At 34.2% G+C, this 16,441-nt stretch overlaps 1 protein-coding gene across 2 annotated transcripts in view; it reads left to right on the forward strand.

Annotated features, from left to right (window-relative positions):
• Positions 1-16,441, forward strand: part of Dach1 (dachshund family transcription factor 1) — a 381,247-nt gene that overhangs the window by 237,927 nt on the left and 126,879 nt on the right. The window lies entirely within an intron of this gene.

The raw sequence follows: 16,441 nt of genomic DNA on the forward strand, positions 1-16,441 counted from the left end.
AGTGCAAGTATTTCTGAAAGTCTTCAAGTGAATATTAAATAAGCCATTTTATATGTTAAACATATACTCTTCTCAATGAAAACATACACAACAGTGTGGGAAGCAGGTGTACAATTTGAGACCACCCGTTTACCAGCCATTTGATTACTGCAAAAAATGAAAGTAAGCTAATTCACTATTGTCATTAGTGCCTTTACTTACAGATGCAACCTTTCAAAATGGTAACTTGTCTCATAAGTTAAATTTGGGACATCTCATATTTAAAAGCTGCAGAGTTTTGCTCTTACACCAAACTCATGTCATGTCAGTTATTGTTTATTATGTTTTTCTACTGCTCTTATGGATTGAATGGTACAATCCTCCCAAAATTCATGTCCTGAAATTGTAGTCCCTATGTGATGACTATGGAGGTAAAGACTTTGGAAGTTAATTAAGTCATGAGGGAGGAGTCCTAATGAATGAGATCAGTGCAGGAATGGCTCCCAGAGCTGTCTCATTTGTTCTCCTTGATGGGAAGTCATCAAACCCAAAGAAGACCCACATCAGAACATTGGTCTTAGAATTCCAGCCCCCAGAAGCAAGATATAAATGTTTGATGCCTAAGAGATTTAAAATAAAATACATGGGCTGGGAAGGTGGCTCAGTGGTAGAGTGCTTGCCTTGCATGCATGAGGCCCTGGGTTCGATTCCTCAGCACCACATAAACAGAAAAAGCTGGAAGTGGCATTATGGCTCAAGTGGTAGAGCACTAGCCTTGAGCTGAAGAGCTGAAGGACCCGGCCTAGGACCAGAGTTCAGGCCCCACGACTGGCAAAAATAAATAAAATAAAATGAAATAATAAAATACAAATATTATCTGAGACATTTGTTATTTTCAGAATTCTCGGAGCAATTGCTGAGTCTCCTATCTAATGTATCCACAAATTCATCCAGGTTTTACCTCCTTTATTATCTACTGCAAGGACTGCTATGAAGCTCCAAAAATCCAGTTCCACGCTTCCTCTTCATTCTTTTAAAGCAGCTAGAATACTGAAGTCAACTCATATATCAAAATAGGTCACTCTTCCACATACAACTACCCAAGTCCTTCCAATTCACTTAGAGCAAAATAATACAAGTTCTTTCAGTAACTGACAGACCTCTAAAACTGGGTTCTCAATATTTCCACTTTTAATACTTCCCACCCACTCTCAATTTCCCTCACTCTCCATTAGCCATGCTGGATTTCATGTCATTTCTCAAGTATTCCAAAAATGTTTATGCATTTTTCTACCTCCTCCTTGGAATGCTCTGCTCAGTAATCTTTTTATATCTTATTCTCCCCTTTTCGCCAAATACTACCTTCTTAGTATAGACTAGGAAAACAATCCTATTTTAAATTGCAACCTAACACCTCCATATACATATACTCATGTTCCTCTTTTCTTCCTTAGTTTTCTCCATAGCATTTGTAATGTTCTGACAAGGCACAGATTATACTTATATAATTACTATCATGTGCACCCTACAAGGGAATTGGTGGTCATTGCTAATCTCAGCGCATATACCGGAGTTTGCAACTACAACTTTATGAAGGAATTAATGAAGAGTTATGTTTTGTGGCACAAAAAAGTAAAAGCATTATTTCTAAGTAAACTTAACTAAAATAACTATCGATATGCCCATTGTCCTTGAAGGAAAACATTAATATTTCAAGAGGTATCTAAAGGGAAGGAAAAACTCTCAAAATTCCTTACTTGGAGGCATGATATTGAAAGAGTTAAAACATTGATTTTCTAAATGTGACATGCTCTAGGAGCTACACATCACTTCAACTCATGTTTACACATTATGTTACTATAACTGCTTAAAATGTAGGGATTTTTAATTGAATTTTATGGCTGGTCTACATTGTTGATAGTAATTTTTATGTTACAGCTTATGAGTTTAGTCATAGAAGGATACAGCGAAATTTCTATTGATGTAATAAAATATCTATAAAAGCGAAATCGTGTTTCCTTAGTAGGTTGTTATATCAGATATATCTCTGAATCTCTTAACATGCAATTATAAATAAATGCATTTTGAGAATGAATATTTAGTGACTTAAATTACTTCCTCAAAATGACAAGAATTAGCGATACATTCCTAGGCATCTGACATAAAGCATATGTATTTTTAGATAACATTATTTCTTTAAGAACGAATACACTAATATGCTTACTGGTAATCTACCAAGAATTCTAAAAAAATTCTTGTATTAGAGGTATCCACAGTTAAGCAGATGATTTTGGCAGTATTCTAAAATGCATTCAATGTTTATATCTTTATAAAAAGCAGTGTGTTGTATAATCTACAATATTTTGCTATTTTCTTTTAAATAATTAAAAAATTACCAATTAGGTTTTTAATTGAAAATTATATTGTAACCAATGAAGTGATGAAGTGATTCAGATAAATTGTCAATATTTTATTTATCTTCAGAACAGCTAGAATTGCATGTTGCCAAAAAGTGTATCTATTACACAAATTTAATGTGAACTAAAACTTCACTCCTTCAGTCTCCATAGTTATTATTAGTCATTCAAGATATTTCACTTATTTCACTAAGGGAAATGTTAACAAAATATGGGAATGTTCCATTATTATTGACCTTTAGTACTCTCAAAGTAAGCCTGTGAATACTTTTGGCTCAAAGTATACATAAACTTGCTATTTTTCTCATTCTTGTATCCTTTCCTTCTCAAGAGTAATTTTTTGAATTTTAAAATAGATAAAATTCACTTGACATTTTGTATTCCAAAAATTAAATTTTCACGCTTACTCTAAATACATCAGGGAACCAAGAAATGAAATTTTGATAGCAATAAAAATGCCACTGGGAATATTATTGATTAGCCAAAATGTGTGGCTTTCACTTGCCAATTAAAATATATGAGCCAAGTCATCTGGAAATGGGTTGGCATCTATTCACTTAATCATTTATATAATGGGTAATTTAGATCCTTTTCTTTCGAAAACCTTTCAGAAGATCATAAAATTTTTGAGCACAAAAGGTATGATCTCATTAACTTTCTAGATTCTAGAAAATCAGAATAACATTTTCACAGTATATTAAGAGTGTTGGATTATGAAGCAATAGTCACATAATGCTGTAAGGCTGAGCAAAAGAGCAAAGTAATGAATTCAAACTTCAGTAACAACAAATACACACACACATACACATGCATGCATACACAAAAAATAAAATAATAGAAGTAAACAAACCCTTTTATCTTATACCAGCTCAATATTTTGGGACTCAATCAAATGGTATTTTATTGTATTTTAAATGTCCTGATTTTTCCCATTTGTTGGTGACTGTATATACACTACTTTTATTGTTTTAAAAATTGGAAATCAGAGGTAACTGTCCACATCCATATAGTGTTAAATCACATTGATTGCCTAAGCTACAGAGCCTCAAATAAGGATTAGTTGTAATGTATTGTCTTTTTTCCGATTCACGTACTACTGGACTATTCTGGGTGAAATTGAGGCAAAACAGAAATTAAAATGATATGTTGGTTTAAAGGCTCTTAATTCCCATAACAGTGGATAAAATAGTATACTTTTTCTTGTTAGAGCTGTGATTGTTATCTTCTACTTCCATTTTGCAAAATTAACTTCAGAATTTACTCCCTTTCATCAGTTTTTTTGGGGGGAGGGAAAGTGGTAGAGGTAGTGAATGCATTGCCTTGTGCATTCTTGGCTTGCTTGCTCAGTTGGTGGTCTAAGACTTAAATGTTGTTCTAGTTCTGCATTTGTTTCTGCTTATTTGGGTGGCTGTCTCATGGACTTGTCTATCTAGGAGAGTCTCAAACTATGATCCTTGGGGTCTCAGCCTCCTGAATGGCTTGGATTAAAAGTGTAAACTACCAGCACCTTGCTCTTTTACTTGTATTACTCATACAGTACGCACAACTTTTCTGTTTTTAAATCTGATCTCCTGAAGTCTAATATTTACTTGTAAATGTCAGAATTTCCTTCCTACAGTTTTATAAACTCAAAACCGACAACGTAAATGTTCCCTTCTATTTGGGCTCGTCTTTCTCCTCCTTTGCTCCTATTTACATGGCAGGTGCTTTATGTACACTCATTATCTAATCTCTGTGATAAGTTGATGCTTGTGGATTATTGAAATATTACACCTGACAGACTGAAGCTCACATAGCTCTTTCACAACCTATCTTTGCTTCCTTTCTTTCACACCACCTGTGAGCATATCATTAGCTCCAGTGTGCTTTATGTTTCCTGTGTGCCACCACAGTCCTGTGCTTTCTGTGCCATTGAAGTTATCCCATTTTCTAGGTTAGATTTTTGAGTTTTAGAGAGAAGTTTTATGCTTACCATTAGAAATGAAATAAAGTTACATCCAATTCCTGTGCTCTAGCTGCCACCTCCCATGGTATAATAGCAAGTTACTATTTTATTTAAGAAGTTATGCAATTTATGTTTGGTATACAGGCAAGAAGCTTTTTTCTTTTTATTGTGAAAATACCGTACAGAGGGGTTACAATTACATGGACAAGGTAATGAGTGCATTTCTTATCAAGCATTGTTGCCTCCTCCTTTGTTTCCCCTTCCCATCCCTTCCCATCTCCCCCTCCCCACTCACCCCTCCCCCCTTTCCCACCAAGGTTGTAAAGTTCATTTTTCGACATAAGGACATCTCATTGTTACAATGGATCCACCTGTATCCCTATTTAAACAATTTGTTTTTTCCCTTCCCCTCCATAAATTATACCAACATCAAATACAGTGAAAACAAGGGTTATCATTAAGAGAAGTAAGCCAGGCCCAAAGAAACATAGGTCCCATGGTTTCCCTTATTTGCAATAACTAGTATATGTCTGAGACAAGCAGAAATAGTCAGATAAGCGAAATGAACCCCAAGATAAGGACTCAAATGTTTTTTTTTTATTTATTGCTATTGTTTCTAACATATTTATATGATATTTCTTATTTGCTTTTTTTTTGCTTTATTTTTTTGATTAGGTAGGTCCTGAGAAATATTCATTTTTCTTCTATAGCATTACACAGAAAGCATACATTTTACTGAATACTGTGTAATAAACAATCATTTTCAGTGAACTTCAAGGAAACAAACCATACTACCCTATGGCTACCTTGTGGTAGACTTTAACATTGTAAGACACTTTTCAAAAAAGAAACACAATAAGTTTGTTCTTGTGCTTGTCTGATGGCAGATCAGGGTAGTGTTGACTAACTATATTGATATATAATCTTAGATCCTAAAATCTCCACTATGTTCTACAATATTATAAAATTTTACAATATTGGTCAAAGTGGGGCTCCAGGGTCTATGAAAGCAGTTTTCAGCCACCATTTTCAGTGATTCTAAGAGGTTGGAAGTCTTTTTCAGAATAATAAGATTTTACAACTCTGATTTGTCTTGGGAGTGTGCAGTGAAGCTTTCAGAGGCTGTGTGACTTGGGACATCACAACAGGTTCAATATAGCCCTGGGTGTGAGCATTCCAGTGGTCTCTTCCAAGCCAGTCATTAAAGAGTTTTACCGAAGTGTAAAACTGAATATTTTGATTCTAGTGGTTTTGAAAATAAATTCATTTCACACAAAACATTTCTATCAGTTAATGAATTTTTAGTTATTTTGGCTGATACATGATTTTCTATTTTCAATTTTTCATTTCTAATTTGGTAAACATTGACAAATACAATCCATGGATGCAAAGAAATCCTGAAATAAAGGGTTAGAGGCAAGGCAGAGTTGGTAGCATGCCAGCCAATGAGCAAAACAATCAGGTACTAAGTTTGAGTTCCTGTCTCAGACAAAAAAGAAAAGAGCTTATGAAATAAGATGATTAGAAAGTTGGTGTTATATAAGGTTTTATAGGTCTGTGATGCTTAGACCCTGCATTACAATTCTCTTACTTATAACTTATAAATTTTACTCTTGCTTTCTTTCAAATGACCCAAATGGCTGTGGTCAGGTGACAAAAGGAAGGAAATAATCTCAAATGGACAATTTAGATACTGTTAAATTTGACAGTAAAAAGAAAATAAAAGTTACATCCCAAGTCATTGTTAATATTTAAATCATTATTTGATGTCTCATTTTTTACTTACTTATTTTGTGTTAAAGCTTTAATCCTGACTGTGTCCATGTTAAACTGTTTTTATCCACATGATTCATTCTAGTAACATTTAGGGAAGTAATCTCTGTGCAAGGCTTCTAGTGCATGATGAATTCCAAACTAAACATGAAAGAATACTTCATGACTGTTATTCTTTCTTTAGACTAAGCCCAAGTTACCACCAGAGAAGCCAGCATATATAGTTATACATAAAAATCTTAATTCTTTCGACTTGACAACTTAGTTCAATAAGCATGTTTTGGGCAACTATAACACACAAAATCTCTCATTTAATCTAGTCAAAGCAAGCTTGTTTTTGTATTAAGATATTTCAACTGTAAATATTTTTAAATGCTGTAACTGTGACACTAAAAAATAGTTTTCATTGGACCTTTCTCTAGAGTCTGGTTCTGGTGTGTTGACACTTAGCATTATTGAAGTTTGTGCGTATGTGTGTTTATAACAAGTTTCCATTCTCTTTTTGATATGGAACATTTATAGCATAGCGTGTGGCTTATGAAAGTAAGAACTCTTTATAATTTTTAATCTGAAGAGCAGTCATAATGTTTTCTTTATATTAATTTGCACCTCTTTAGATTTCCGTAGAGGACATTTCTAAAATTTATGTGCAGCATAAACACTTCTTTTAGTTAATTGTAGAAGTTTAACGCTGACTGCATTTACAGCCCCGTAGGTATAGTTGAACATTTACATATTAAACAGAGTTACTCCCTGTCATGGTCTTAGAAAATCATCTGTATTCTTAATTATACCTTTAGCATAAATGTGAGGATGTCATTTACTGAAATGTAGAAAGGAAATCAATGACAATAAAGATAATGATGATGGTAATATAAGGCGTATTAATTATATTAAGTTGGCAAATTTTGTTCTTTTTTCAGTATTTGATGATTTATACTTAATGAGGCCATTATTGGAAGTTTATTTCAATATGAAGAAATTCCTAGACTTGTAATTAGTGTCCTCATCATTTCAGGTGTCTTTAGGTGAATCAGATCTTTAGTATCAGTGAATACAAAGCTAACTTTCTAAACTGTATTAGAGAAATGAGGACCCATTTTTACACTTTTCATAGTGCTTAAATACATTCTTGGAGCTGACTACTCATTTATAGTGTATAAAATGAGTATATAATTTGATTTAATGAAAGGGTTATTTATATACGATATATGTGTGTCAAAATTAAATTTTTTTGTTTTAAAAAGGCAGGCGTTTGAATCCTGGCAATAAAGACTCTTATGATGTTTTATAGATATCCAAAATAATAATATTCCCCATTAATATTTCCCCTTTTCTTAAGTAAATTTAAGGATACTTAAAACATAGTCCAGAATTGAAGTTGACAATTGCAAATACCAACCAACCAACCCAGTAATAAAATCAATGCTTACATTTCCCTGGAGGCCACTATTGGCTGTTTGCTGCACCATTTCCTTAATGGAATGGCAGTTATGTTTGCAGAAACCTTGTAACTACCATTTTTATGTTTTAACTAAAAGCAGCTTTCTTGAAGAAGTATGATAAAGAAATTCTTGACTTACTATTAACATTGTCATACCCATTTAGTAGTTAATATGAGTGTAGTATAATCCCTCCCTAGCATTTCATAGGTAGTGATCTTTTGCTGCAATTACAAAATGCTTTTGATTTCTTCATTATGATAGATCAATTTAATATTTAAATATTTCACTGTTTAAAGCTAAAACAAAGTTAAAGCTAAAATAACTTGTCAGGCTTATATAAACCCGCTTACAATTGCTTTGATCAATTTCATATTGTTTTTGTTTTGGCAGTGTACTTTACAAAAAACATAACAGAGTGGAGTAAGGTAAAGAAATATAGCAGCTGATGCATTTCCATACAGTAAAATTATTGTCTAAATGCAATCTACTAACCAAACCTAGTTGTCCCCTCACCCTCCTACAATTTTTTTTTGGAGGGGGTCTGGTCGTGGGGCCTGAACTCTGGGCCTGGCCGCTGTCCCTCAGTTCTTCAGCTGAAGGCTAGCGCTCTACCACTTGAGCCATAGGGCCCCTTCTGGCTTTTTTTCTTGTTGCTTATGTGGTTTGAGGAATCAAACCTAGGGCCTCATACATGCAAGGCAAGCGCTCTACCACTGAGCCACCTTCCCAGCCCCTATTTTGTGTTTTTTAAGGGAGAAATGAATTCAACATAGTATTATACTCACTATCATATTTGTCTCTTTTATTATACTTTTCAGTATATTTGAAGTCACCTAATGCGATACAACACTTTCATGTTAATTCTTTTAAGCACAATTGCATTTTCTAAAAATAATGTACTTTTTTCTTTACCTCCCAGCAGGATGTAGGCATGATCAAACTTTATTGTTATTAATAATTATACAGACTAGAAAAGAGAAGTCGCGTGAGCAGAATTCTCTTAGCCTTTTTTTAGAGGACATGTGGGAAACAGGATATTGGAAATAAAGTCTATTGGCCAACTTCAGGTCTTTTTACATGATGATGTCAGCAAGTATGGAGTGTGATAAAGCTGCAATATTTTCCTGACAAAGAAAAATTCATATCCACATCTTTAATAAATGAAGGAGAGGAAAAAAAAAGTTGTCCTTAGTAGATTCATATTCTCCCATCCAAACCTTTGTAGCGTCTCTTCAACTGTAAATATTGAAGGTAAGAACAGAATGAATGTGGTGTTGAATCAAAATTAATTGCCGAAGTTATTATTTAGGGTGTCACGTGTATTATACATTCAAGCTTTTCATGGGAGTCTTTGAAGAGCCCTACAGGGCCAACCAAACGTAATTGATACAGAATCATCACCACACAACAGCTGCGGACTATGGTGCTGCAGCTTTACTTTAATCTACCTTTCTTTCTGAGAGTTTATTATGTTTTTTGAATTTATTCTTTTGTAGGTCTGTGAGCTATCTTTTTTATGGAAATTAATCTTTTTAGAAGATTTGTACTCTTTTTTTTTCAAACACTAATACATTCATTCAAGTATCCTATTATTCAGATCCAGCTGGCTTTTATCTGGTGATATTTACTTCAAAAAGCCAAGTTAAATGGTATCATAGATTAATTCTCAGGGCACAGGAGAGCTTTTTTTTTTAGAGAAAAAATGGTTTGGCAATTATGTAAAATATCATAATAAAAATCACAGCAAATGTCAAAAATGTGTTGCATCATCTGTCATAATAAGAATTGAAAAATGTTGTTTCTTTGAAAATGTGGTACACTGCTTCTACCTTTATTTCATTTCAGACTGATAGCATATATTCCCAAAGTTTGTTTTTGGCCTTACCAAACTATATAACGTATTTTAGGTTTCTGTTGCTTGTTCATACAAAGCAGTGAAACTTCAAAAGGGGCATTATCCACTGCTATCTCTTACATAAATCAAACGGGAAATAAGACACATTTTACAATTCAATTTGAGATCCCACTGAGACAATAATGTTGCAAGCTGTGCATTTTGCAAAGTAATATAGTAATGTCTAGTTTGCATTTTTGAAAAACCAAATTAATCACACTTTATTGAATACATTGAGGCAAACCTAAAATTCATCTATTATTAAAACTTGTGCAGCAAACATAAGCTATATATTATATATAAAGGACAGACTCATTTATTCATTAAGATAAAACCCTAGAAGTTTGCATTTTGTAACTATAGAAGAAATGACATTTACTATTGGGATGGTTTTGAATTTTTAAAAGCAGTCTATATATGGCAAGCTGCGTGAAAATTTATTTTCACACATTGCATTGTACTGGTTTTAATACTCCCTGATAAAAATAGAAGTAAACCTAAAAACTTTACATTATGAAAATGAAAGTCCTTAGAATGAATGATATGCTTTAAATAGGTATCTCCTGCAAAGTTAAAAAATCACCTCACATCATATTTTACATGTTATCCATTTTCAATAATATGATTATTGTAATGGTTTTGATTTAAAAAGGAAAATTGTTCTCTAGAAGAATAATGTTTATTGGGCTCAATTTAAAACCTTTATTTGAATTTTATTAAGATGGAGAAAGTAAGCACTTGCTGAATGTATGTATTTCAGTGTACAAATCTAACAGGACATATCACATATAAACTACTGTAGCATCATTTAGTAACTCTCGCATACATAGTGCATGCTATTTGTGGTAATATGAAGAAATCCGGTGATATGAGCCTTGTGGCTGGCAAGAGTGGTAATTCTTAGAGAGAAAAGTAGGTGCATTTAGGATGTGTATCTTACTGGTGTATATTTTTCAATGTCAGAGTAGTAGCCACTCTTCTACTGTTTGTTCGAATGTATACTATTCTGTACAATAACAGTCATTTGACATGCTACAGAATAGAAATAGGCACTCTAAACCAAATGGAAATAACTGTGCTAAAACACATTCCCAGAACTAATTTTTGCTATGAAAAGATTAAAGCCAATTTTGCCACATTTCATAGATTTTTATTATTAAATCCTGAATGCTGAAGGAATAGGCTCTATTCAACATCTCTAGTTGTATCTAAAATATGTAACCCATCCCATACTCACAGAACATTTTTTGGCTTTTCTAAGAAGTCTTCATACATTGCAAACTTAACAGCTGCTCTCTGTTAAGGAAAAGTAACCAATGACAGTTTATAGGAAGGTTTCAGTTTCCTTTTACTTAAGGAAAAAAAATATCTTAAAGAATAAATGAGCATCAGGAAGCAGTTTACAGGCTACAGGGTTCAGAAACAGAGCAGAATAAGTAGTGACCATTTTTTTCCATTTACCCGCATGAATTTTGTCATGTCTACTGGAAGCTAATTTGCTCTTCAGTCATCTTCTTAGAAAATGTTAATAATAGAGAACACAAGGAATTTTTCCCATTATTTTCTTTAATGAATTTTCCAGTAGCAGGGTAATATGAGAATCAGGACTTGTACCCTGGTCAGATCAGTGTCAGTGTGGTGGACGACAGAAGTGGAGATGATTATTTCCGATGATGAGTTCCTTTTCCTCGGTCTGAGTATCGGATACATCACTTTAATCATATCTCTCCTCTACCTAAGATGATGATCAAACTCATCATCCCGACAGCTAAGAACTTTCATACTCTGGCCCTGGCCTACCTCATTCTGACTTCTGATGTTTCTCGAAATGTGCACTTGCTCCTCTAGTTCATTGAACTTCATCAGGAGCTGTCAGCAGTCCCACTTTTAATGTGTGCTTTTACCTAACTGGACAAGCCAGGTAGTTTCTCTGAACTCACAAGTTCATGGTTGTGTGGTGCAAAGGAAAGGATTTAGGATCAAAAGTTGGGTCAGTGTGTTCCAAGATGAATTCCTTTTCCAAAGGTTTATGTGACTTCCAGCATTTAACACTCTGAACATCAGGTTTTTGTCTGTACACTAAGGCAGCATACATTATGATGCCACTGTTTCTGTCAAGTCCTCCCTTATTACATTAAAAAAAAAAACAAAGAAACCACAGTCCTTTCATGTGCGCATATACATGTATGCCTGCAAAACTCTCTCTCAGTTAATGCATCGTGTCACTGTATTTACCTATTTGCTGACTTCATTTCTAATTATTTTACAATCAGAATGTAAACAATATGATGATAATAGATATTCTCTTGTTTCTGATCTTATTTCTTTAATTTTTTACAAAATTCCCTGCACAGAGTAGGTGTTCATTATAGTTTGAAAGAATTTTTACATGAAAGATTTTATTGTACAATTTGGAGTATGATATTTCTGCAGGTATTTGCAGAACAAATCATGTGCTGCTCAGCCTGTTGGTTGGGATGCTACAGCATTTGCTGTATCTGGTTCTTTTTTTAAAATGATTATGCGTTGATATTCAGATAATTGTTACATGACCTATGTTTTTATTTTCTATTTAATGTGAAGTTAATGTAATACTAATTGTCTGGTTTTTCCCACTTTTTTCTCCAAGATTTTCAATATGTAGTCATAAGCTAATTGAGGGATGAACAACACATGTCATTCTAGTCTCATAAAAAGTGTAAATAAGTGGATTGTGGTCCAGGTACATGCTTTAACTGGAAGTGAGACCCAATCTTCAAAATGGTCAGTGCAATTAGAAAGATCTAGTGTCATGTCTCTGTAATAGAGCACCTACTTAGCTAGAGCAAGGCTTGGGTTAACACATTATTAATGACAAAATTAAATGGTAAAGTTTACTATACAGTTACAGGTTAAATTGAGATTATCAAGTAATCTCAACATTTAGGTTTGCTTCATCTAAATGACACAGCATCAGTTTATGAAGGTCCTAACATTTCCCAATGGAATAGTGAATGTATGCATGTGTTAGAGCCAGTAGAATGAGAAAGAAAATAGTTTAGTATTGATAGAAATATCAAAATTATATAATACAAATGTTGTAACAAGGAGGAACAACAAATTATTTTTATCAAGGTGAGAATTTTTTAAGTTAAAGATAAGTATTTATTGCTTAATAATTGAGGATCCTAGAATGTAAGTTATTTCAACAGGTAGATCTCTCTTAAGATTGAAAATAGTTTCTTTTAAAGAAAATATTTAAAATAAAACAAGTTTACAAATATTATTATGAAATTTTTTAGGTTGAACAATTTTTACAAATGGTTTCTGTTCATTTTAGAAGTGATGCTACTTTTTCAGTCATATTTGTAACTTTAATAATTTTTTGCATATAATTAATCAATTAATTGATTAAGCTACTTTTTTGGAAACAAAGTCTTGTTATATGATCCAGAAAGCCATGTCTCCCTATGTAGTCAAGCTGGCCTAGAACCATTGATCCTCTAGCTTTAGACTCCTGTGTGCTAGGATTAGATGCGTATGCTACCATATCTAGTATGAATTTAACTTTTGAATGTTAATATTAGGGAAGATGATTGGAATAAAGGGAAACAAATGAGTATGACAGACTGAGCCAAATATTCTTTTTTTTTTTTTAAATTTAATTTTATTTTATTTGTGAACATACTGTACAGAGGGGTTACAATTACATGGGCAGGATAATGCGTACATTTCTTACCAAGCATTGCAGCCTCCTCCTTTGTTTACCCTTCACATCCCTTCCCAGCCTCCCCCCTCCCCCCCAATCCCAATCCTTCTCCTCCCCCCCCCCCCCCCCCCGTTCCTCCCCCCCCCCCACACCAACGTTGTAAAGCTCGTTTTGGACATGACAACTTGTACTTCTCATTGTTGCAACAGGTCCACCTATATCCTTAAACAACTGGTTTTTCCCCATCTCCTCCACAAGTTATACTGACATCAAATATAGTGAAAGCGGGGGTTATACTGTGGGGGAGGGACATACAAAGCAACAAAGAGATAATCTTATAAATGCATTAGAAACACATGCATGAAAGAAAAAAACATTAAAATACATATCTAAGGGTTCATTTTCCTGGCATCACATTATCTGACCTTTTCCTCTTGACTCATACATATACTAGATATTGCAAATAAGGGAAACCATGGGACCTATGTTTCTTTGGGCCTGGCTTACTTCACTTAATATAATTTTTTCCAAGTTTTTCCTAACAAATGGGGCAATGTCATTCTTTCTGATGGAGGCATAGAATTCCATTGTGTATATATACCACATTTTCTTGATCCATTCATCTACTGAGGAGCATCTGGGTTGGTTCCATATCTTAGCTATGGTAAATAATGCTGCAATAAACATTATTGTGCTGGTAGCTTTAGTGTGGTCTTTTTTGTAAACATTTGGGTAAATGCCCAAAAGTGGGATTGCTGGGTCATAGGGGAGTTCTATGTGAAGTCTTTTGAGGAACCTCCATACTGCTTTCCAAAGTGGTTGAACAAGTTTACATTCCCACCAACAATGAAGTAAGGTTCCTTTCTGTCCACATCCCCTCCAGCATTTGTTGTTGTTAGAGTTCTTGATTTTTGCCATTCTAACTGGGGTGAGGTGATATCTCAATGTTGTTTTGATTTGCATTTCTTTTATGGCTAGGGATGTTGAACATTTCTTCATGTGTCTATTGGCCATCCTTCTTTCTTCTTCAGAGAAGTTTCTCTTTAAGTCTTTCACCCACTTATTTATTGGGCAGTTGTTTCTTTGAGGATTTGTTGTTGGGGGGTTTAATTTTTTGAGTTCCAAGTATATTTTAGATATGAGACCCTTGTCCGTTGTATGGCTAGTAAAGATCTTCTCCCAATCCTTGGGCTTTCTATTGATCTTGCTAGCTATGTCATTTGCCCTGCAGAAGCTCTGCAACTTTATGCAATCCCATTTGTCCAACCTTTCTTTGATTTGTTGTGTTTCCGGGTCTCTATTCAAAAAATTTCGGCCTGAGACAAGGAGACCTAGGGTTTCTCCTATTCCATCCTGTAATGTTTTCAGAGTGTCTGCTTTGACTTCAAGGTCTTTGATCCATTTGGAGTTGATTCTGGTGCAGGGTGATATATAAGGATCTAGCTTTAGTTTTCTACATGTAGTTAACCAATTTTTGAGCCAAACATTCTTGCTAGAGGATTTTTTTCCTTGGTACTTTTAATTATTTTTAATAAATTTGAAACATATTTGGCAATAGAGTCTGACATGGATTCAATCTAACTCGCATTTTTATAGTCATCTCCAAAAGAATATGTAACTTTTTGATTTGGGGATCAAAAGTGCTACTTATATTTAATGCCCAAATTGGAGTATAATGGTAAAAGTAAAACCAACCATGATATTGCTCATATATGCAAATGCCTTATTCTCCATTACCAGAAACAAAACATTGTAAGTCATTTTGACCTTGGAAACTTCCTCCGCTGTCAGCCCAGGAGAAGCTGGTGAAAAGTGCTTGAATAGAATGTCTTCACTATGTATAATACAATCTCTGAGAAGAATGATTTGCTTTCATATAAACAGCAACTTTCAACAAGTCTGCCATCTGCGTGTAATCTACACTTTAATATAATATTATTTTGGTGGTCTTTCATATGTGTTGAGTTCTTTTCTGTTAGATATATACATTCTTCCTATTTAAAACCTCATTCCTTCTTAATATTCTTAAGGGGAAGCCTTTTGTTACTGAATATCCTAAGTAAGTATTATATTGCAAGTTTGACTACTGACACCTTTCAAATTGTGCTTACATGTGTATATTTGCCTTTTGTCTCTGTTTAGGCTATTTTTAATAGTTGTTAGGATTGTTAAATCTTCAAATCCAATTATAAAGTTATACATTGATTCCTGAAGGATTGAGGGTTGAAGACATGGCCTGCATTCATGGTGATTATTTCATAAGAATATTTTGGCTTAAATGGATCAAAGACCTCAGAGTCAAAGCAGACACTCTGAAAACATTACAGATAGGAGAAACCCTACGTCTCCTTTCACAGGCCGAAATTTTCTTAATAGAGACCCAGAAACACAATAAATCAAAGAAAGGTTGGACAAATGGGACTGCATGAATCAGCAGAGCTTCTGCATGGCAAAGGACATAGCTAGCAAGATCAATAGAAAGCCCATGGATTGGGAGAAGATCTTCACTAGCCATACAACGGACAAGGGTCTCATGTTTAAAATATAGTTGGAACTAAAAAAATTAAATCCCCCAACAACAAATCCTTAAAGAAACAACTACCCCATAAATAAGTGGGCTAAAGACTTAAAGAGAAACTTCTCTGAAGAGGAAATAAAAATGGCCAATAGATACATGACGAAATGCTCAACCTCTCTAGCCATAAAAGAAATGCAAATCACAACAACATTGAGATTCCATTTCAACCTAGTTAGAATGGCTATAATCAAGAACTCTAATAACAATAGATGCTGGAGGGGATGTGGCCAGAAGGGAACCCTACTGCATTGTTGGTGGGAGTGTAAACTTGTTCAACCACTTTGGAAAGCAGTATGGAGGTTCTTCAGAAAACTCCACATAGAGCTCCCCTATGACCCAGTAATCCCACTTTTCGGCATTTACCCAAATGCTCACAAACAAGAACATACTAAAGCAACCAGTATAACCATGTTTATTGCGGCATTGTTTACCATAGCTAAGATATGGAACCAACCCAGATGCCCCTTAGTAGATGAAGGGATCAAGAAAATGTGGTACACACACACACACACACACACACACACACACACACACACACACACACAATGGAATTCTATGCCTTCATCAGAAAGAATGACATTGCCCCATTTGTTAGGAAATGGAAAGACTTGGAAACAATTATATTAAGTGAAGTAAGCCATCCCAAAGAAACATAGGTCCCATGGTTTCCCTTATTTGCAATCACTTGTATATGTCTGGGACAAGAAGAAAAGGTCAAAAGC

The sequence above is a fragment of the Dipodomys spectabilis genome, unplaced genomic scaffold (genome assembly GCF_019054845.1).
Source record: "Dipodomys spectabilis isolate Male_0828 unplaced genomic scaffold, ASM1905484v1 ptg000095l, whole genome shotgun sequence".
NCBI classification, from domain to species: Eukaryota; Metazoa; Chordata; class Mammalia; order Rodentia; family Heteromyidae; genus Dipodomys; species Dipodomys spectabilis.